General features: G+C 33.5%; 1 protein-coding gene and 2 pseudogenes across 1 annotated transcript in view; 1 reads left to right on the top strand and 2 right to left on the bottom strand.

Annotated features, from left to right (window-relative positions):
- The window catches only part of LOC141416804 (ankyrin repeat domain-containing protein 26-like), a 941,494-nt gene that overhangs the window by 255,072 nt on the left and 663,687 nt on the right, over positions 1-22,735 (top strand). The gene's annotated exons all lie outside the window — the stretch shown is intronic.
- LOC141416500 (olfactory receptor 7D4-like) lies at positions 8,123-9,052 on the bottom strand (annotated as a pseudogene).
- Positions 19,867-20,788, bottom strand: LOC141416399 (olfactory receptor 7D4-like; annotated as a pseudogene).

Genomic DNA, 22,735 nt, shown 5'->3' with positions numbered 1-22,735 from the left:
TTTGTAAGTCACAATGTACCCTAGTACAATAATTATTTTACAATGAGATTATAGTTACTTATGTGATTAGTGTTAATTTTGAGATAGTAAAATGCCTTTGAATTCAGTGGGTATTTCATTATGAAAATTGTCATCATCTTTAATTTTATGGAAAATATGTTTTATGATATACTACATATAAATTTCCCAGATTGTAGGATAGAACACTATTTAAAAATGTGATACTTATTTGATTTTATGGCTGTCAAAGCTGAAAAACTAATTGTTGTATGTTGAATTTTACCCCACTTCCCAAGTTCATATGTGTAAGCCATAACTTGCAATGTGACTGAATTTCAGGTAGGCAATTCAAGGGGTATTTAAGTTCAAGTGAGGTCATATAAGTTAAATATATATATAAACAATATATGATCATATATATATATATATATATATATAGAGAGAGAGAGAGAGAGAGAGAGACAGAAAGAGAGAGAGAGAAATTGCATGTGTAAGTCTGCTTGAGGGAATATGGGAAATGGTAGTGGAGAAGAAAAATGTTAAGAGAATGAAAATTATTGAAATAGCCCATCAATAATATAATGTACTGTACTATAAGCTTTGACTATCGGGGAAGCATGATGATAGAGAGAGAATAAGTAATGAGGGTGTTTAATTTGATTAAAGCATGATATATAAAGGCATGAAGTACCAAGATGAACCCCCTTGGATCATCAATATGCATTTTAAAAAATGAAGGGCAGGAGGATAAAATAGGACTTTTTTGGGGCTGGGTACAAGAAGGAGGGGATGTGGGCATAAGGAAAGGGTGAATATGGTGGATTTATTTTATATTCATATACGAAAATAAAAGAATCCTGTTGAAATTGTTTTAAGAAGGGGAGGGGAAAGGGAAAATGATGGAAGGGGCAAATCTGAGATATACTCTAAGCACATATGTAAATATTACAATGTAACCCCTGTACAACTATTACATGTTAAATTTAAAATAAAGAAAAATGTGATACTTGTGTCAGATGTTCCAGAGTAGACTTTTGATCACTGTCTTTTATATGTTGACAAAGTTATTAATACTCTATTTTCTAGTAGTTCCTTATTTTTGTAACAATAGCAGTAAGTATTTGAGACACGATAGGATTGAAGAAGGAAATCAAATGAGATGGTATAATTTTTCTATTCTCATTCTTGAAACACACCACAGACATTTCATACATGTGAACTCCTGTGTTTCCTTGGTTATTTATTTTTATTTATTTATTACATCACTGCTATTAAAGTCAAATATAATGCACATAAGAGTGTTTGCTCATGTGTGGGTATGCACTGTATTAAAATCTGTAGTTAATGGCCAAAATATGTAAACAACGGATTTAATTTAAAGTATTGAAAAATTATGTAAAGTCATTACCCCTACAGAAAGTAAAAAGAAAATTCAATAATTAAAAATGGAATGAGTGTAAGAGGAGACAGGATAAATTCCATCCAAAATGCAAGGACTTGACTTCAACAGAATAAAGAAAATAAGAATTTGTCATTCTCATTATTTTAGCAGTAAATCACAGTGCACACTTTCTCTTTTCCTTTTTTTACTCCACAGACCCTCACAGGAACACACCAACTCTTGTTATGGCTAACACTGAAGACTTCTGTTCTCCACAGTCTGTTCCAAGAACCAAACATGTGTTTTCAGAGACAGTGATCAGAGAATTGCAAGACAAAGGCATTGGGCACATTATTAAATATTCTACTACCTCAAGGTTTAAATTCTCAGAGATTCTCATTAAACAAATTCTTCATTTTCTTTCTAGTCTTTAATTCACTCCCCCTTGAGGAACAAAGAAGATAGTAGAGTAAATATTTATCAGTCAATATAATGTCTTTGTAGGCAGATGCTGAAGGAGTTGGATTTATTTCCTTCAAGAAAAGTCTTTCTCCTTGATTTGACCTAAAATTCATAAAGCAGTCCCTGAATAATGGTTATTTTCTAGAATGAATATATACTGTAATCATCCCTCTTGAGCATGATTTCTTTACCAGTCTTTGGATAGGTTAGAAACTATTTCAGATCCACTATAGTAGGCAGGAAACTTTTTTTCTTTATTAATTTACATTAAATGTTACATTTTTTCAAATGTGTTTGTTATTTATTTACAGGGACTCTTAATTGATTCATATATATTGTATACCATATGATGTATAGAAATATTTTACATTGTACAATATATAAATCTAAAAAACTAACACAATGTGGTGAATTAAGTCAGGTTAAGAAAGATAAAGGTTGCACATTTTCTCTCATATATGGAATACAAAACCAAAAAATGAACATATACTAAAACCCAAAAATGATCATTTATAAACTTACATGTATAACTTATCTGTAATAGTGGAACCTCTGTATGGAACACAGGGCAGGAGGGAAAGGAAAAGATAATGAAATCAACAATATTGAAATACATTCCATCTGTGCACGTAGAGGATTTAACAATATGTATTTTAAGCTGTTGACTAATGGGGGAGGGAAGGAAGGGAGAGTAATGGAAAGCGGTTGTACTGATCAAAGTAAAGTATCGTCACAGCAGGGATACATCAAGAAACCCCTCTGAGCATTGACTTTGGAATTAATAATGAAAGATAGGACTGCATATAGGTACTGCATGCAGACAGGGATACTTGTGGGAAGGGGAAGGGTGAATCAAATAGAAGAAGGTGAAGCAATATACTTGATGGGCTTCATATATATAAAATAGAACAATGAAACCTCTTGCAATTGCTTTAACTGGGTAGAGGTAGTCCAGTGAAGGGGGGAGATGGAGAGAGTCACATAATCAATGTACATTTTAAGCCTATTTAGAATTGACAAAATGCATCCCCCTGTCCAATGAATATATTCTAATAAAAAAGAAAAAAATCATATCATCTGCAAAAAGGGATTATTTGACATCTTTTTTTCTCTGTGTTTATTGTTTCTAAATTTTGTTGTTGCCTTATTGCTCCAATTTAGAATCCAAGGTCTCACAATGTGGACCAAAACGGCAGCTTTGGCATCATGTAGCATTTGGCCTCACAGACAAGGATTATTGAGCAACTATTCTCACATCAAACTTTCTGACAAACTGATGAAGAAGTAAGAATATGTAACATAGTAGAAAATTTAATACCATCAGTATTCTACAAGCTCCTCAGTAGGTGCCTTTGTGGGCATGAACAAATGGATGCAGACCACACAGACTCTCAAAGTTGTGGAAGATACAAGGTCAATGGATACTGTAGGTAACAGAGATTTTTAGTCCCCAAACCTCCACAACACAAAAGATAAAGTCCTGAGGAGTGACATCCCTACAACTAGTCACAGCCTCTTCAAGGAAATATTGGCATCACAGAATTAAACTTCATGACTGGGGAGAGTGCCATAAAATACAGAACACACTACAATAGGCTCTGTTCCTGGAACTGAAGGACACCTGGATAAAGAAAAACAGACAGTTGTTAGGCTCCTGGGAGATGGAGCATATCATACTTTAATGGGAAGTGACTGGAAACTGTGGGGTCAATAGGCCCAGATTCCTGTAATCATAACTTAGTTCTGTCTTTCTGTCCTTGGGAAACATCCCAGGACTCAGAGCATCCACACTCCTGCTGAGCTCATACTCCCTATGAAGCCATCATAAGTAGAATAACTAGTTCAAATGCTAAAAGCAAAAATATTTCAAGGGAGTGCAAACAGAAAATATTGTTTGGGGGTTTCATTGTCTTTGTCCTTTTGACTTTCATATTTTTTGGATTTTTTATTTTCACTCACTTGCTTCTTTTTAGTTCTGCTTTTTCTCCCTTCCTTTTTTACAGTCACTATGAGCTATAAGCCTCACCTTTCAATACCTTCTCCCTCTCTCTCTTCCATCACCTTTACCCATTTCTATTTATTTCTCTCAACAATTAGAGTATTTGTGTAATTTTTCTTCTCCTTATATTCTTTCCTCCAAAATCCTTTATTGCTTTTCAATAGACAATTATATTTGCACATGGCTTTTTTTTGCTTGCTTCTTTTTTCTATCTCCCCTTGTTCCTTTCTTCTGTTTTTCATTAAAATTTCTCATTACTGATCTGCTGAGCTTAATCACTTTTCCTTCCAGCCTCACAACACCATAAACATTTACTATTTATTAGCATTAGCTCTCTTGGCTTCTAGCTCTGAAGATTATAAACTAAGGTAAATCCAAGCTCACAAACTACTATGCTTGTGCCTTAATTCATGTAAAGACAGTGTAGCAATTGCATTCTTGATTTTTATTAGGGATGGATGTATGCCTGTATTGAGTGTCTATCAAATGTGTTGCTTCTACAACTAAGATCCCTCTCTGAGTGGAGTATGGGTCTAGGCCAGTATCCTGAGCACCATGGTCAAGTGTTACTGCTGAGAGACATTCCAATGATGAAAAGCACTCTGCAAATCAATCACTATCTTGGCTTGCATGAATAGTATGAAAATTCCAACAGAAGGTATACAGATTTAAACCTCCTACCAAGAACTTGGTCTCAGGTATATCAGTCTCAAAATAGAAAAACAAGTAATAGGAAAAAAATAAATCTCCACAAAAAGCCAATGATTCCATAGTAAAGGACTTGAGAGATAGTGAAGCAGTTGAAATTTTAAGAATTTAAAGCAATGATAAGAGTATCTACAAATGTAAAGAGGACACCTGAATGAACTCAAAGAGAATTCAAATAAACAGATGAGGGATATAAGGATGACAATGTAGGTTATGAAAGACAGCTGGTTGACCATACACAAAGCAATAAATGTAGCAATAAGGCAAGAAGATGAAATAAAAGGGATTCAAATGTGGAGGGAAGAAGTCAAGATACTCCAATTTGCAAATGATTCAATCCTTTGCTTAAAAAAACCTTAAACTCCTAAATATAATAAACACTTTTGGCAATGTAACATTTTAACAAAATACCATAGGAAAATCAATAGCTTTTCTATACACTAACAATGAACAGACTCAGAATGTAACCAAGGTAACAATTCCATTCACTACAGCCTCAAAAAGTATCTGGGAATCAGCTAATTGTATTAGGTGAAAGAACTCCTACAGAAAGAAAAACTATAAAACTGTGTAAAATGAAATCAAAGAATACATAAGAACATAGAACAACCTCTCATGTACACAGATTAGCAGAATTAGTATTGTGAAAATTGCTATACTTTTGAAAATAGTCGACGGATTAAATGAAATCCTCATCAAAGTCACAACATCATTCCCAATATTGTTCTTCACAAAAAATGAAAAATTCAACCCTTAATTGTATATGGAAAAATAAAACATTCTGTATACAAACAAATACAGAGCAAAAAGCAACTATGAGAGTATTACAATACTAGTTTTCAAATTATACTACAGAGCCATAGTAACAAAACATCATGGTATTGGCACAAAAGCAGACCTGTAGATTAAGGAAACATAAGAGAAGCCCCAGAAATAAACCCACATAGTTACAGCCATCTGATTTTTGACAAAGGAGCTAAAAGCATACATTGGAGAAAGGACAGCCTTGGCAACAAATTGTCTAGGGAAAACTGGATATTCACACATAGAAGATTGAAAAATAGAACTTAATCTCTCACCCTGTACACAAATTAATTCAAAATCCATCAAAAATCTTAATGTAAGACCTCTACTTTTGAAACTACCATAGGAAAACTTTAAGGGAAAAACACTGAACATACAGGCATGAGCAAATATTTCCTGAATGGCACTGACATTGCCCAGGAAATGAGAGCAAGGATTTGCAAATTGGATTACATCAAATTAAAACATTTCTGCATAGGAAAAGATACAATTACCAGAGTAAAGAGACACAAAGTCTTTGCCAGCTAAATATTGGATAAAAGATTAATATACAGAATATACACAGAGCTCAAAAACTTAATCAAGAAAAGAACAAATAATCCAATTAATAAAAGGGAAAATAAATTGAACAGTTTTCAAAGACATGTAAATGGCTAATTAACACATAAGGAAATGTTCAATGTTTTTAGCTATAAGGGAAATGCAAATCAAAACCCCACTGAGATTCTATCTCACCCCAAACAGAATGGCTATCACCAAGAAAACAAGCAACACTAAATGCTGATGTAGGGAAGAAAGAAATCTCGTATACAATTGTAGACAATGTAAACAAGTGCAACCACTGTGGAAATCGATATGGAGGTTCAACAAAAAAACTACAAAGAGACCTGTATTATGACCCTGCTTTACCATATTTGGGCATGTGTTTGGGGAGCTATAAATCATGATGTATGATAGACACCTGATGGTAGCTTAGACACCCAAAAACAAATGACTGGAAAGAAAATGTGATATACAAAATGGAGTATTAAAAAATCATAAAAAATGCAGTAAAGTTGTTTGCAAAAAATGATGGAACTGGACAACATTGTGTTAAATGAGATAAGACAAGATCAAAAACCCAAAGATCCCATCATAATTTTGCTCATATGGAGTATCTAGACCTAAAATGCTAAAAACATTTAAAAATCAATAATAATTATGGGGAATGAGTCTAAAAGGCTTACTTGTTTAGAAATAAGGTGAATGAGGAGAGGAAAGCTGAGAGCACTAAGAGGTGAACAGGATCAAAGTACGCTACATATATATGGAGACAGCATAATGATTCTCATTATTAACACTGTTCATGAGGCTATAACAAAGGGAGTAAAATTGTTCAAAGTATAATGTGAGCATCCATGAAAGGATTCCTTGTTTGTTTACCAGTGTACTTTACCAAAATATAAAAAATATTTTAAAAATATATCAAAAACTACTATGGATATTGAAGAGAAAGGGAATAGTGTGAGGGTTAGTAGAAATGAGGGAGCAATGGAGGTATGAGTATGACCAAAATGCATTTTATTCATATATGCTTACAAAAATCTCACTATGTATAATTAATATGTGCCAATTAAAGCAGACATGAAAAGAGAAGGGAGACTATGTGGAAGGATAGGGGACCAGCTAGTGGATAAGGGAGAAAACAGAGAGTAATGTGGGGATTAATACAATAAACTACATTATATACATATACAAAAGTATCAGTATGAAGCACATTATTTGCACAATTAATAGCGATAAAGATAATAAAATCAGAATTAAAGAATATAAATGTACAATTTTCTTCCTAAGCGGCTGTGCCATTTGCACTTACATATACAACTATGGTTATGAGAGCACAAGTCAGTCTAAGGGCTGTGAGAGCACCATCAGCCATGAGACTGCCATCATGTATAAAGTCTGTAATCTACCAAACTTTTCTTCATAATGCATGACTATACTCAAACAAATGTGAATGCATACCCATTTCTGTACTGTTAAGCATTTCTAGAAGATGGAAATTAAACAGATGTCCACCAATGGATGAATGGATAAACAATTGTTTATACTTAAAGTGAAATATTGTTCATTGATAGAAAGATGAAAAATATTAAATGAGTTAACTAATGAAACAGAAAAGTAAGGAGTTTAAAAATGAAAAAGGTTAAGGAATGATTAGGGGCGTGGCTCAAGTGATAGAATGCTGTACTAGCAAGCACAAGGTCCTGAGTTCAAACGCCAGTACTACAAATAAAAAAATAAAGAAGAGACAAGATAAAGGTAAAAGGAAGAAGAGATGAAGGAAAAATCACAGAGAACAGTGTTTTCCCTTCAGAAATTATATGAAGATAGGAAAATATACTAAAGAATATTTTTAGGGTAAGGTATATATGTAAACAACTAGGAGAGTCCTGATTCAAAAAACTTCATTCTGAAGATTTTCATTACATTTCTTCCAAGGAAATAAAAATAAATTCAATTAATGTGAGGAACATTAACAATCAAATAAATTTTGAGAAAACCAAGGCAGCACTTGAAATAAGTTCTTTATGTCATGTGAAGGCCTTTCAGAAAAAACTTACCCAACTAGAAATGTTATACTATATATACAATATATATGCATATTATATATATATATATATAATATACATATAGTAAGAAACATAAAAAAGGAATTACTGAAGTAGATTTTGTGGAGAAATGAATGCAAATCTATACAAAAGCAAAGTATGAAGAAAGAAAATTAATTATATTCCTCTGCTCAGCAGTTTTCCCAGAGCATCCTTCACATCCTTGTTCCTCAGGCTATAGACGAAAGGGTTCAACATTGGAGTGACCACAGTGTACATCACTGAGGCAAGTGTGCTCCCCTGGGAAGAATGTGTCACAGCAGAACTGAGATAAACTCCAACTGCTGTTCCATAGAACAAGGTAACCACACCAAGGTGATACCCACAGGTGGATAATGCTTTATATTTTCTCACAATGGAGGACATCCTCATTAAAGTGGAGACAATCTGAACGTAAGGGAAAAGTATCCCAAATGTGGGAAGCACACCCAGAAGGGCAGTCATCAGATACATAAAGATGGTGTTGATGAAGGTATTGGAGCTGGCCACCTTGAGAAGTGGAGCCAGTTCACAGCAGAAATGTGGAATTTCAGTGTTTATGGAGAAGCTCAGGTATTTTATCAGTAGAATATGAATCAGGGAGATACAGAGCCTGATGATCCAAGACAGCAGGACCAGGAAGCCACAGGGCCAGGTGTTCATAATGACAGTGTAGTTCAGAGGGTAGCAGATGGCCACAAAGCAATGATAGGCCATCATAGTCAGTAAAAAATTATCCGTTCCTGCAAACGTATTTGAAAAGTATACCGGAGAAAGGCACTCTCTGTAGGAGATGTCTTTGTTTTGTGTTTGGATGTTCGCCAGCATCTTTGGAACTGTAGTTGAAATGAAACAGATATCAACAAATGACAGGTTGCAAAGAAAGAAGTACATAGGTGTGTGGAGAGGGGGGTCAGAGCTAATGGTCAGGATGATGAGCAGATTCCCAAGTGTGGTGACCAGCTACATGGAGAAGAACAGCCCAAAGAGAAAGAGCTGCAATTCAGGATCATCTGAGAGGCCCAAGAGGAGGAATTGAGACTCCCCTATATGGTTCTCTGTTTTCATGGAGATGGTGTTTCTCCTGAGGAGTGAGGAAAAGCAACATTCAATGAACAGTCAATGGAAACATCAATTATTTATCACTTTATAATATCAATCCTTAGATGAGCATCTTCCATCCTGTATTGATTCTTGCCAATAAGAGTGGTTTATTCAGCCAAATAGGAACCCATTTTTCCCCTGTACAGCCATTCTTTAAGCTAACAGAAATCTCCAATTTATCCTTAGCTAGTTTTAATTCTCCTTTGGAAATCAATGGATAGAAACTTTATTATGACCCATTTGAAATACTTAAAACTATTTCAAATAATTGTCATGGCAATCTCACTACTTCTGTGAACTATAGCTCTATAAAAGTGATAAAATAAGGATATTTAATTCAGCAAATCTTCATCTATGACTTGACAATTTCTAATGATGTTTTAATTCTCTTATTTTGTTTCTCTTATTTGTAGCTTATTTTTTTCTTTGTATAATGTAGTTATTAGCATGAGGTTAATCAAGTTGAAAAACTTTGTACTCAGTGGGGGACCAGTATTTGATAATTGTAATTATTATCATTAATGGTGATATTTAAAATGTCCTTTATGATATTTTGGATATAAAACATTCCAATGCATATTATAGATCTGTGGTTTGAAAATGAGTCTGTCAAGTTAGACTCTCTAGAATAGGGTTTTACTCTACAAATAAAACATGTCTGCAACTTGAGAATGTTATTTGATCTCTCTTAACTACAAGTGCCTGACCTTTACAACAGGGTAGTATATTCAATGTGTCATAGAATTTAAGAGCAAATTAACATGACATTGTGTATTTTTCTACTGTGGTTCCCACATAATACAATGGAGACCTCATCAATATAAACATATATTTTAACATCTCAATAAATCCATCTTAGTATTATTATTTAGCAGTATTCCTCTTTAAATTGCACAGCCATTATAAACTGCATACTTATGAATGTAAATACAACAGGTTTTTTTCCTCTATTGACTACTATAGAGCATTTCTAGCCAGGGAGCGTCCCTTATGGTTCCTTTTTTTCAATAAAGCCTTCTGGTTGAATTCTCCTTAGAAAAGGAAAAAGCATATTGCTACACAGATAGGAGAAGAAAAAAGCATACCACAATTAAAATAATATATGAAGCACATGTGAGAATGTGTGCTCATGTATTCATGCCCTTGAGAGAGGTTATATTTCAAATCATGACACTTGATGGTTAAAAAAGAAAATTGGTGAATTTGATTAAAATATACAAATATATATTCAAATACATATTCTAGAGATGTGTTTGGAAAAAATTAATTTTAAAGACAAGTGTTTATTTTCCATGACACATAAATTGAGTATTACAAATGCCTGGAAAGTTAACATCAATACAAGATAGGAAAAAGTTGCTGAGGGCAAATTTAGTTTGTGAATGTGGTAAAGGAGTCAACTTTCAAAGAGAAATATTTGAGATGAGACAAGAAGGATGGGCCATTGTTATTCAGAGTAAGTTATCAATGACAAAATACTCCAATGAATATGGTTGCCCATGGTGAACATCACATTAGAGGCAGTTTGAGAGATCAGTGTGATCCAGACTACAGAATGAGGAGTACAAGGAACAGAGTCTGTGATTCCCACCATACAGCTTCCTTTATCCTTCTTTGATATTCCTCTCCCATTGGTAAATTCATGTATATTTGTGCATTTCATTTTCTGGCATGCTGCACTGATCAAACACAAATGTTAGATGCATAATAGATATTGAAATAAAGATATCTACTATAACACAAAATAGAAATCTTCCAATTGATCAGATGCTTTACTGAGCTACAGAACTGACTAAAATTAGAGAAAATGCATTCATATCTATTTTGAAAGAATGATGCAGTATTAAGATGTAATACCAATTCTAGTAATGAAATCAGTTTCAGAAACATATACTTATAAAATTAATTTACAAAAAATAGATCAATGAACTGGGAATTTGTGGCTTGCACCTGTAATTCTAGCAGCTTTGGAGTTTGAAATTGGAAGAATCATGGTTTGAGGCCAGCTCAAGGAAAAAAAGGTCACAGGACCCCATCTCCAACCAATAGTTGGGCATGGTGGAATGCCTGTCCTCCATGTACAGAGATTGGGAGAATCATGGTTCCAGGCTTTCCTCAGTGTGAATAAAGGTTTGCCAAACCCCATATGAACAGAAAAATCTGGGTATGTTGATACATGTCTGTCAACCAAGCTGCAGTGGGAGGCCTAAAATGGGAGGATCATGGTCCAGATCAACCTGGGCAAAAAGTTAAGACTCAATCTCCAAAACAACCAGAGCAAAATGGGCTTCAAGTATAGCTTAAGAGATAAAGCACCCACCTAGCAAGAGCAAAGCCCTGAGTTCAAACCTCATTATCTCCAAAAAATATTTATAAATAAAGCAAAATAATAACCATAATCACAATATATAAAGTGCATTTGAGAAATTTCAAGAGCTGTTACTGTGGATAAAAGCCAGGCCTGAATCCTGAGTTAAAGAAAAACAAGGAAAAATCAGTGACAAAACAAAGAATGGTTGTTTTCAAACAATATCCAAAAGGAAATGTTGTATTAAAACCCCTTAAATTAAGAAACCCCAATTTTGAGTATTTGATATTTATAGAAAATTTAAATGGATATTTGACCTGAGAATGTAGCTTAATGACACAGTGCTTGCCTTGTATAAACAAAGCTTTGGGTTCAATGCCCAGCACCACAAAAATATTAAATAAATATAAAGCAATTCATAATTAGAAAAAAGCAAACAGTTTTGAGCATGGAACCTCACAATTAATTAATGGTATTTTAAATGTGGTTATTAAGGTATAATGATATAAACAATAATATAAGCTAATGAGAGTGCTCAGTAAATCAAATATGTCAATAAGTTAAATATTCTAGCAAAAATAGTGACAAGACAAAGAAAAATGCACTGAAACCTTTTTTTGCAGTACTGAGGTTTGAACTCACGGCCTTCTTCTTGAGCCAGTCCACCAGCCCTATTTTTCGATATACGGTCTTGTGAAATATTTGCCAGGCTGACTTCAATGCACAATCCTCCTGATATCTGCCTCCTGAGTAGCTAGTATTACAGGCATGAACCACCTGAGACTGGCTGAAAACTTTTAATAAGTTAAGGAAGAGTGATCAGAGAGGGTTACACTGATTAAAGTACATTATATTTACAGGAGAACTACTAATGCAAAACCCCACTGAACAATGAACTGACATTTAAATGATGAAGGACAGCTCATGTTAAAGGGAGGGTAACAGTGGAAGGTGAGGTAAATGAAAGGATAAAGGAGGGTAATATGGGCCATGGTTTTTCTACACATATATGAATATAGAACATTGAACTCTGTGGAAGTCATATTAAGAGGCTGGAGGGGAAAGATGGAGGATAATGGAAGAGATGAACCAAACCTGGGTATGTAGTACACATACATGAAAATGTCACAATAAAACCCCTGTTCAACTTCTTTACACCAATAAAAATGATACAAATAGTGACAGAACATAACAAAAAATCTAATAAAATTTGGAACAAAATATACTCTACTTTGAGCATAATTGGATGATGACAATCTGACAGAAAGAGAGAATAGAGAAGAGTTGAAAATTCTCCAGAAAACAACACTTATTATGAAGAGACTCCATATTTGAAGAGTAAGAGAAGGAAATAGAAGAGTAGCAGGACAAGATTTATCTCAAACGAAACTAAATTTCCTAACAATACAGGGACATCATTTCCATGGGCTTAAGAAACAGGGGAGTTAGTCATTCTCATTATTCTAGAGATAAATCCTAGTACCAACTTTCTTCCTTTATGTCTTCCTCCTCAAATCACAGTGACATCCAACAACTCTTTTCAATCCTTGTCTTGAAACTTTATCTTAACCATGCAGTGTCCTCAGGAAGCCACTTTGGGATTTCACAAAGTCTGAAACCAACCAATTACAGGTGAAAGGAAAATGGCAGCACGGATTAAAGTTTCCAGGTTTAAATTCTCAGATCTCCTCATTAAGTAAATTGGTTTTTTGTTTATCACATTCTGTAAGCACTTCATCTCCCTGGGACACATAAAAGATAATAGAGTAGAACTTTTTCAGTCAATTTTGTGCTATGGAGACATTGGCCCATGGAGGCATTCTTTTTTTTCCTTTGGTTTAATTTGAAAATTATTACATGTTCTCTATGGATAATTAAATTTCTAAAAGGAATAAATACAAAGAAAAACTATTCTGTGGTATGCCACTTTTGAACAACATTAGGAGATCCTAGAAATCATTTTAGATTTATAATGTTATCAAGAGAAATAAACTCATTTAAAAAAATTTTCCTTAACATTTTTAGTTCTTAAATTAATTTATTTGACAAATACTATTAAACATATGTATTGTGGAAAACAAGATGCCTAGTACATTGGATAATGGGTAACTATTACAAAATCAACACATTTATTGCTATATTAGTTTCTTTTTCTGGGGATTACACTTCACATCGATCAAAAAAATTTCAGGAACAAAATATATCATCACCAACCATAAGTGCCATGCTTTAAAAAAAGTAATCTTTTGAGCTTATTCCTCCTATGTAAATGGAATTTTCAACCCTCTGACCATATTTCCCTCCCCCAAAATACACCTCTTCACTTCCTTAGCCTCTGGAAACCATTGTTTTCCTATTTCTTTGAGATAAATTTTTCAATAAAACATTAATAATATTTTGTGTGTTTAACTAACTGTGTCTGGCTTATTTCAAATAACATAATAGTCTCCCAATACATTCATGTACATTTAATAGGTAGTATTTCTGTCTTTTAATGACTAAGTACTATCTTATTGCATACATCCTCAATGTTCACCTGTCTCTTGATAGACACTTAGTTTGATTCCATATGGTGACTATTGTAAATAATACTGAAAACATTGGAAGTAGATGCATTTTAATTCTTTTGGTTTTTGTTTCTTCTGTGGGACTGGGATTAGAACTCAGATCTTTGTTATTGTAAAACAGATGCTCTACAAGTGGAGCCATGCCTAACAGTTAATTTTTCTCTGGCTGGTTTGGAAATGGGATATCTCAAAGTACTTGCTTACGCTGGCCTCAACTCATAATTCTTCTAACCTCGGCCTCCCTAGAGATAGGATTACAGGCATGAGCCACCAGTGCCCTGCTCATATTTTCATTTTTATTGTAGTAAAAAATCAGTTTCAGTATGATACTTTCAGTCATAGACACAATGTCTGAAATCATATCACCATATGTCTTCAATCATATTCACCCACCTTCATTCTCTCTTGTCCCAGCTATGCCTCCCACTAGTCCACCCACTCACATACAAATATTCCCTTTTACATGCATACATTTTTATTCATTTATTTGTTATTTTTAGGCATAGATTGTACATATGAGAGAAAGCATGTCATATTTGACTTTTGGAGCTTGGCTTATTTGCCTCATATGATTCAATCCCACTTGTCATATTTTTTCTCTTACTCACTGAGATATTGAAGTCCTGTTCAGATAGCTATTTCCTATGCATTTATCTTTCAGGGATTTTGGGATGTTTTCCTTTAGTTTATTTAGGTCTGACATTAAAGTTTGTGATCCATTTAGAATTATTTTTGCAAGAATGATGAAGAGGTTAAATTCAAGTATGATGTACTGTAAAAACTTTTGTAAATATCATGATGTACCCTCAGAAAAACAAAAATATGATAATAAAAAATGAAACAGCAATTAATGATAGATATCTATTACAGTTCTCCATAGGTAGATATCTAGGTTTCCCAACACCATTTACTAAAGAAGTTGTCCTTTTTCCACTGTATGATTTGACACTTTTATCAACAATCAGTTAGCTATAGACATATATACATATTTTGGACCATCTGTTCCATTCCATTGACCTATGCATCTGTTTTTGTTTGAATATCATGCTTTATTTTGTTACTATGCCTCTGTAGTATAATTCAAAGTCACATATTGTACTTCCAGAATAACCTTTTCCTGCAGGATATTTTAACTAATTCAGATGGTTTTTACCTCAATATGTGTTTTATGATTGAATTTTCTCTCTCTGTGAAGCATGTCATTGGAATCTTAGTGGGGATCATTTTGAAATTGTACATCGCTTTCAGTAATACAGTCATATTTGCACTATTAATTCTGTCTTTCTATGAACATGGAAGGTCATTTCATCTTCTATTGTTTTCTTCAATTTCTTTCCTTCAATGTTTCATAGATTTTCTTGTACATGTCTTCCACCTCCTTAGGTAGGTATATTACTAAATATATTTGGCTATTGTGAATGGATTCTTTTCCTGTATATTCATAGTTGGTATATAACAGAGCTAATAATTTTTTTGCACAATGACACATTGATCCATTGCTCAAGGTTTTATCAGAACTAACACATTATGGTGGAGTTTTTAGTCTTTTATGTTTTTCAGACTTGAAGTACTTTTTTTCAGCCTTCCCTCTAGCAAAATATTTTAAAACAATTTTCCAGAATTATAACCAAAAATTTACCTAGTATTACTCAGAATGGAGGAAATAAACCATTCTGACTACAATACTGATCAGGCTAGTGCTGTTTGTGGGCTGAGTGCTGGAAAGTTCAAAAATCATTTGTTAGCTTTAGGGCTAAATTCTGTTTAGAAGCTTTTCTTCATTGCATACCTGGAACCACTTCTTGCCCCAATAAACTTTTATCCTATGGACTGTATACCCTCCCACTGACTGCAGGGTCTCCAAAGTGTACTGAGACTGCCAAAAATTTTCAGTTGGTCCATGCAATGCTCTTCCTCTCAATTACTGTCTCTGGGGGCTGCCTTCCATCCAGACACTAGGTGGGTGTCCTCAATCTCCCTCTCTTGTGATTTTTTCTTGTTTTTAGATCAGAGGTTTGTTTTATTTCATTACTTTTAACTTTTGTGTATTTTCTATGGGGTTTCACTTTATAGTTATCTGAGGCTTACAAATATTCATCTAATAAGAAGTCACTTTAAGCTATTTACAACTTAACATTGATTATATTTTGAGTATCCAGTGCACATTTGGAATTTTGATGTCAATATTCACGTTTTTTATTCCTTATTCCTTTACAAATTTTTGCAATTACTATTATTTTAAGTTTCTTTCTTTGAACCTTGATATTTAAGATGTGTGCATGTATCACAATGACATTACAGGTTGTTCCCAGTTTGAGTACTTGTTACCTCATTTTTATATCCTTTCAGATATCTTATTATAACTCATTATCAATGTTTTTCACAACTTAAAAGAATCCATTTAGCATTTTCTGAAGCACGGTTCTAGAGGTGATAAACTCCAAATTCTTGGTTGTCTGTGAAATTTTTTATAACTCCTTCAATTATGAAAAACAGTGATTCATGGTAAAACATTTGTTATTGGTAGTACTTTTTTTCAATGTATTGAATATAACTTCTTATTTTCTGTGGATATACAGTGTTGGATATTAACTACCTCTAAATATTATTTCCTTATTTGTTGATTTCTGGATCCTTTCTTTGTCTGATTTTTAATAATATGCTGTGGGTTAATCTTATGCAGATTAAATCTAATTGGACACCTTCAATCCACCTTTACATGGGTATTTCTTTCTCTAGGCTTGGATAAGTTTCCAAATTTTTTTCTTTAAATGAAGTTGTGTCTTATTATCATTACCTTCTCAATCTTGACCACCAATGGCTTGAATATTTCAAGTATCAATATAATACTGTCTCATAAATATTTAATCTTTCCTTAATCCTTTTTTTTCTTCTTCTGACTATGTATTTTCTGTGACTCTATCATCAATATCACAGGATTCATCATTGTCTTTCACAACTCTGCTATTTATGTCTTTAATTGAAGTTCTCCTTTGATCATTGTAGCTTTTATTGCCAAGAAATATCTTTCTGTGATATTTGCATATATATATATATTATATATATAATATATGTGTGTATGTGCATATATGTATTTATATGTATATATTAATTGAATCTCTGCTACACTTTTTATCAGTTCACTGGTTATTTTTCTCACTTCATTGAATAGATTCTTTGTATTTCTTTTTGTTTAACTGAATTTCCTTAAAACAGTTATTTTCCCTTTTTTCTCGGGTTTTTTATACACTTTCATATTTCTAGGGTCAGAAAAGCCACAATATTCTGTCTCTTTGATGATGTTGTATTTCCCTGATTGTTATTGGTCATCATTGTCATTCTTAAATGTCTCCATATTTGAGGAAGTTGGTGCTTATTGCAGTTTTCATACACAAGATTTGACTGGCAATGTCTTTAAATTAAGCTTGTCCAAGGGTTCTGAGGAAGTTTCTGGTGTCGTCCCTATGCCTGATACAACTGTGACCAGAGCAGGATTAGGGGACATTTAGCCTGAGAACACTTCTGTTAGCAAAGTGCCACACTGGAATTCTATAGCCTCATAATGTCATTTACCCAGATAGAACTCTCAAAAACACATTTCACTGCCATGTAGATGTTAGGGATGCAACTCACAGAGACACTGACTGAACTTTCCAAGAACACAATCTACACAAAGGAAATACATTGGACACTGAACAGATAACACATAAAAATTAACACATAAATATCAATAGTTTAAATATAAAAGTTAAAATCATAGAACTTTTAGAAGAAAACTGAAGGCTAGCTTCTTTATTATTGGCTTCTGTAAATGGCACAAAACACATGAGAAAAGAAGGAAAACAAATACTTTGTACTACAATAAAATTGAAAACCTTTATGCATGAAAATATATTACTAAGGAATGGAAAATAATGTATGCACAAACTAATTAAGAAAACAAAGGAAAATGACATAGAGTCCATGAATATATCACAAATTTATCAAAAAATTCATGGTCAATTAATTTTTGGTAATGATTTCAAGGTCAAATAGTTGGGAAAAGACAGTACATTCAGTAAAAGGCACTATGCAAATGGTATACTCACTTGCAGCTTTAAACTGTACTCTCATTGCTCATCACGTTGAAAAAAATCACTAAAATGAGTTAAAAACTTTAATGTTATACCAAATATTATAAGACTACATGGAAGAAACATGACAGAAAGCTCTGAGACATTGGTCCCAAAAGTATAGCCATATATTTCAAAAAGTATAATACATTCCAAAAAGTATAGACATTCATTCTAAAAAGTACAATATATTCCAAAAAGTACAGACAGTGCAGGCAAAATCAAAAAATGAAATTCATTCAAACTAAAGAGCAAAAGAAGGTTCAAAGAAAAGAGAACCTGTATAATGGAAGGCTGTATTTGGAAACCATACATTGGACATGATTTCAACATTCAAATATTCTGGACCACTGTAAAATCAACAATTACATTATTGCAAGTTTAGTCAAAGGATACAAAATAAGTATGGAAAGGTACCTTATATGTACATCCCAATATTATGGCACTATTAATAACAATAGTGAAAGTGTTCAATCATTACAAGTGTTTATCATCAGATTGGTAGGTAAAGAAATGTGGTATATTGGCTGGGAAGACACCTGAAACTTCATACACTATATTTACATAAAAATTTACAGATTAAATGAAAAACACTTTGGTACCACCTTAAAGGATAAATACTAAATTCCCATATGAACTACCTGATCCACTTCCATATTTTTACCCAAATAATTGATAATGACCTAGATATTCATTGTTTATAAATGAGACTATTCTATATACATTCTGTAAATGTATTCTGCGAAATACACTGTTAAACAATTTTGTCATTGTGTATCCCTATAGGGTGTATTACATAAATTAATGTTACTACCATATCACTAGACAATGTAATGTTGTAGAGCCACCATACCATTTACCAAAACATCACTAATGTAGTGCACAAATATATACCAACAAATGTACTGTTTATTATAGCTAAAAGATGGAAATTACACAAGTTTCCACCAACAGCTAAGTGGATAAACAATTTCTTATATATATACACTTAAAAGGAAATGTTATTCAGCCATGGAAAAGAAAACAACATTATCAATAAAAAGTCAATAAGGAGGAGGAAAAGAAATGTAGAAGGAATAAAGGTAAGAGGAAATGAAGGAAAAAGAAAACAAAAAGTAAAAATCAGGTACCACAAAGAATGAAGCAACACTTCAAATGATCCTATGCACTATATTCTGTATTATCAAAAATCATGAAGAAAAATCCTTATATCGTTCATGTTCAATATCTAACCACTGTCAGAATATGTAGGATAAGAAAGGGAAGAATGTCTGCTCAATGCCAGGTTCCAGTTACAGTTCATCCTAACCTAATAATATTCCTTGCAGAAATTATGTGAATGTAACAAAATATATCAGAGCAATGTTTCAGAACAAGGAAAAGACAAAGGCATAAACCAGCAAGTAGAGTTCTGATGTAGAAACCATGTCATCATGGTAATTTTATTCCCAATTCCTCCAGAGAAAATAAGAATATAACCACATTAAGCCAAATAATACTAACATTAATCAATATTTGATGAGGAAACCATGGCAGCTATTTATATAAGGATTTTTTAAAATCAAGTTATTAATCCAAGAAATGTCTTAAAATTTACCACACTTTGAATTGTACAGACATTATATAGGGAGGAAAAATTTCAAAGGAATTATTGTTGAGCTATTATAGAGAAATCAATACAAAATGTAAAAAAGCAAAACAATAGTAAATAAATTAATCAGATCACTTAGAAAAGGAAAAGTACCTAGTTACTGAAATTCACATTACCCTTATTCTCAGATCTCTGATCCATCAAGGACAAGAAGCAACTCTTCCCAGGAGTCTCTCCAGGGCTCCCGTCACATCTTTGTTCCTTAGGCTATAGATGAAGGGGTTCAGCATGGGGGTCACCACAGTATACATTATGGATGTGATTGTGTTTCTCTGGGAAGAATGGTTCACAGCAGAGCTGAGGTGAACCACAAATCCTGTTCCATAGAACAAGGAGACCACACAGAGGTGAGACCCACAGGTGGAAAATGCTTTATACTTGCTCACAGTGGAAGACATCCTCAATAAAGAAGATATTATGTGAAAGTAAGAGAAGATTATCTCAGTGACAGGAAATAAACCCAGCAGGGCAGTAATTACATACAAAAAATATTATTGATGAGTGTTTCAGAGCCTGCCACTCTGAGAAGCTCAGTCAGTTCACAGAAGAAATGTGGGATTTCAGTGCCTATAGAAAAGGTCAGTTGTTTCATCAGTAGAAGATGAATCAGGGAGACTGAAAACATAATTATCCAAGAAATTAGGACCAGTAGGCCACAGAACAGGGGATTCATAATGACAGTGTAGTTTAGGGGGTGGCAGATAGCTACAAAGTGATCATATGTCATCACTTTTAGAAGAAAATTATCCATTACAAGAAAAATATTTTAAAATATACCTGAATAAGGCACTTATATCACAGATGTCTTTGCTCCATGATGAATTTTGGGGTCTGTGGTAGATGTTAAGCAAATGTTAACAAAGGACAGGTTACAGAGAAAGAAGTACTTAGGTGTGTAGAGATGAGAGTCTGTGCTGGTAGCCAGAATGATGAGGAGGTTCCCCAGCACAGTAATGAGGTACATGGACAGGAATATTCCAAAGAGAACTGGCTGCAGTTCAAGATCATCTGAAAGTTCAAAGAGTAGAAATTTTGGTACACCTTATGATTCTCTGCATCCATGTATCTGATGTGTCTTCTGGGGAGGAAACAAAATATTCAATAAATAGATAATTGAAACCTCAATTAGTTTTGTCCTTCAATCAAAGTTTTAGTACATTTTTTTGGTTGACACTGAAATTTGAACTCAAAATTTCAGACTTTCTTGGTAGGCACTTTACCACTTTATCCAGGACTCCAGTCAAATGGAAGTTTTTCATTCTGTATAGATGATTGCCAATGACTTTTCTCAGCCAAGTGGCAGCCTTTTTGTCTCCAAGTGAGGAATCATTCATATTTGTTGAATAACCAGAAATCTCTCTTTTCTAATCAACTCACTAGTTATAATATTTTGTAGGTAGAGGAATGGAACCTAAGATTTTTGTGATGACTCATATAAAAGATTTGAAGGCATTCACCTCTTTTCTTTGGTGTTCTTCATATTTCTTTATCCTAGAGCTCTCTGATAATTATTATATACTTTATAGAAGCAAAATATATTCTGTGATGTGACATGTTACTGTGATGTGATATTTGCCTTGCAGTATCTTATTTTTTCTTCCAAACAATACTGTGATTGCTAACCTTATTTGTGAGCTTAAAAATGCCTTTTCAATGTGTAGGTGTCTTAGTAATAGTTGTTTTTAAATTTTGGGGGCACTACTGTTGTTTGAACTCAGTGTCTCACACCTGCTAGCCTGGTACTCTACAACTTTAGCCATGCCTCCTCCCTTTTTGCTTTAGCTACTTTTTAAACAGATTCTCACTTCCATACAAGCTTGCCTGGACTGTGATCTGCATAGTTGTGCTTCCCACATAGATGCCATGATAGGTGCATTACATCATGCCCAGTTTTGTCATTGTTGAGATGGAGTCTCACAATCTTTATACACAAGCTGGCTTTCAACTGCTATCCTTCTGATCTCTACCACTTGAGTAACTAGGATTGCAGCCTTAAGCCACTAAACCCAACCATTATTATTTTTAATATTATTTAGAAACTTCTTCTTTTTGTTAATTGGATGTATAACTCTGTCCACAGACATTATAGAGATGTAATTTTAAACTGAAGTTCTTGAGTCAAACTTCCTGGAGTAGAGTTTGACACTACCATAATACCATCCTTGTGATCTTGAGAAAGATATTTAAATCCTCTGAGCTGCAGAGGATGTACCTCACCTCTATAGTAGGGATAGTAAGTCTGAATACTTAATGAAGAGCAAAACAAGGTCACACAGTGCAATATTTCTACTGTAGTTTCTGTGACATATAATGGGCTTTTCAAAATCATGTATTTCTGTTCTTAACATCTCAATAAATGTGTCTTGCATGGATATCATTTAGCAATATTAATTTTAAACTAGAATGTCCATCATGGTTGTAATTCTAATCATTATAAATATAATAGTTTGGTGACAGCTTTTGACTGCTACAGAGTAGTTTTCCTTAATGAATATCCTTATTGTCCCCTTTTTTACAGAATATGTTCTTCCTAGAAGAAAAAGTATGTGGACTATATGAATAAAAGGAAGGAAAAAAACACATAACCAATAAACTCACCTAGGTAAGTGTTCCTATATGTGCTCATGTGTCTGTGCCCATTAGTGAAATTGTATTGTATCAAAATAAGCAAGTTTAATGGATAGATGCTATTAAAAAGAGGAGAGGTAAGTTCAATACTCATCAGTGCAATGATTGCATATGGAATAGACAATAATTCAGAATACAAAATAGGAATTACTAAGAACTACTTAGTCTATGAACATGAGTAGAAGAGTCTACTCTGAAGCAGAAATGCTTGAATTGAGAAGGGAAGGATGGATAATTGTTAATCAGTAAAGAAAGAAGAAACATTCTAATGAAGAAAACAGAATGGATGGCAACCCTATTGGATGCTAAGTTGGTATAAGCAGAAAATTGAGCTGCTGATGTGATGGATAGCAGAGGAAGAGGAGTAGTAGGGATTAAGTG

Source organism: Castor canadensis, chromosome 14 (genome assembly GCF_047511655.1).
Source record: "Castor canadensis chromosome 14, mCasCan1.hap1v2, whole genome shotgun sequence".
In the NCBI taxonomy this organism is placed as follows: domain Eukaryota; kingdom Metazoa; phylum Chordata; class Mammalia; order Rodentia; family Castoridae; genus Castor; species Castor canadensis.
This window is presented reverse-complemented; position numbering and strand designations above follow the sequence as displayed.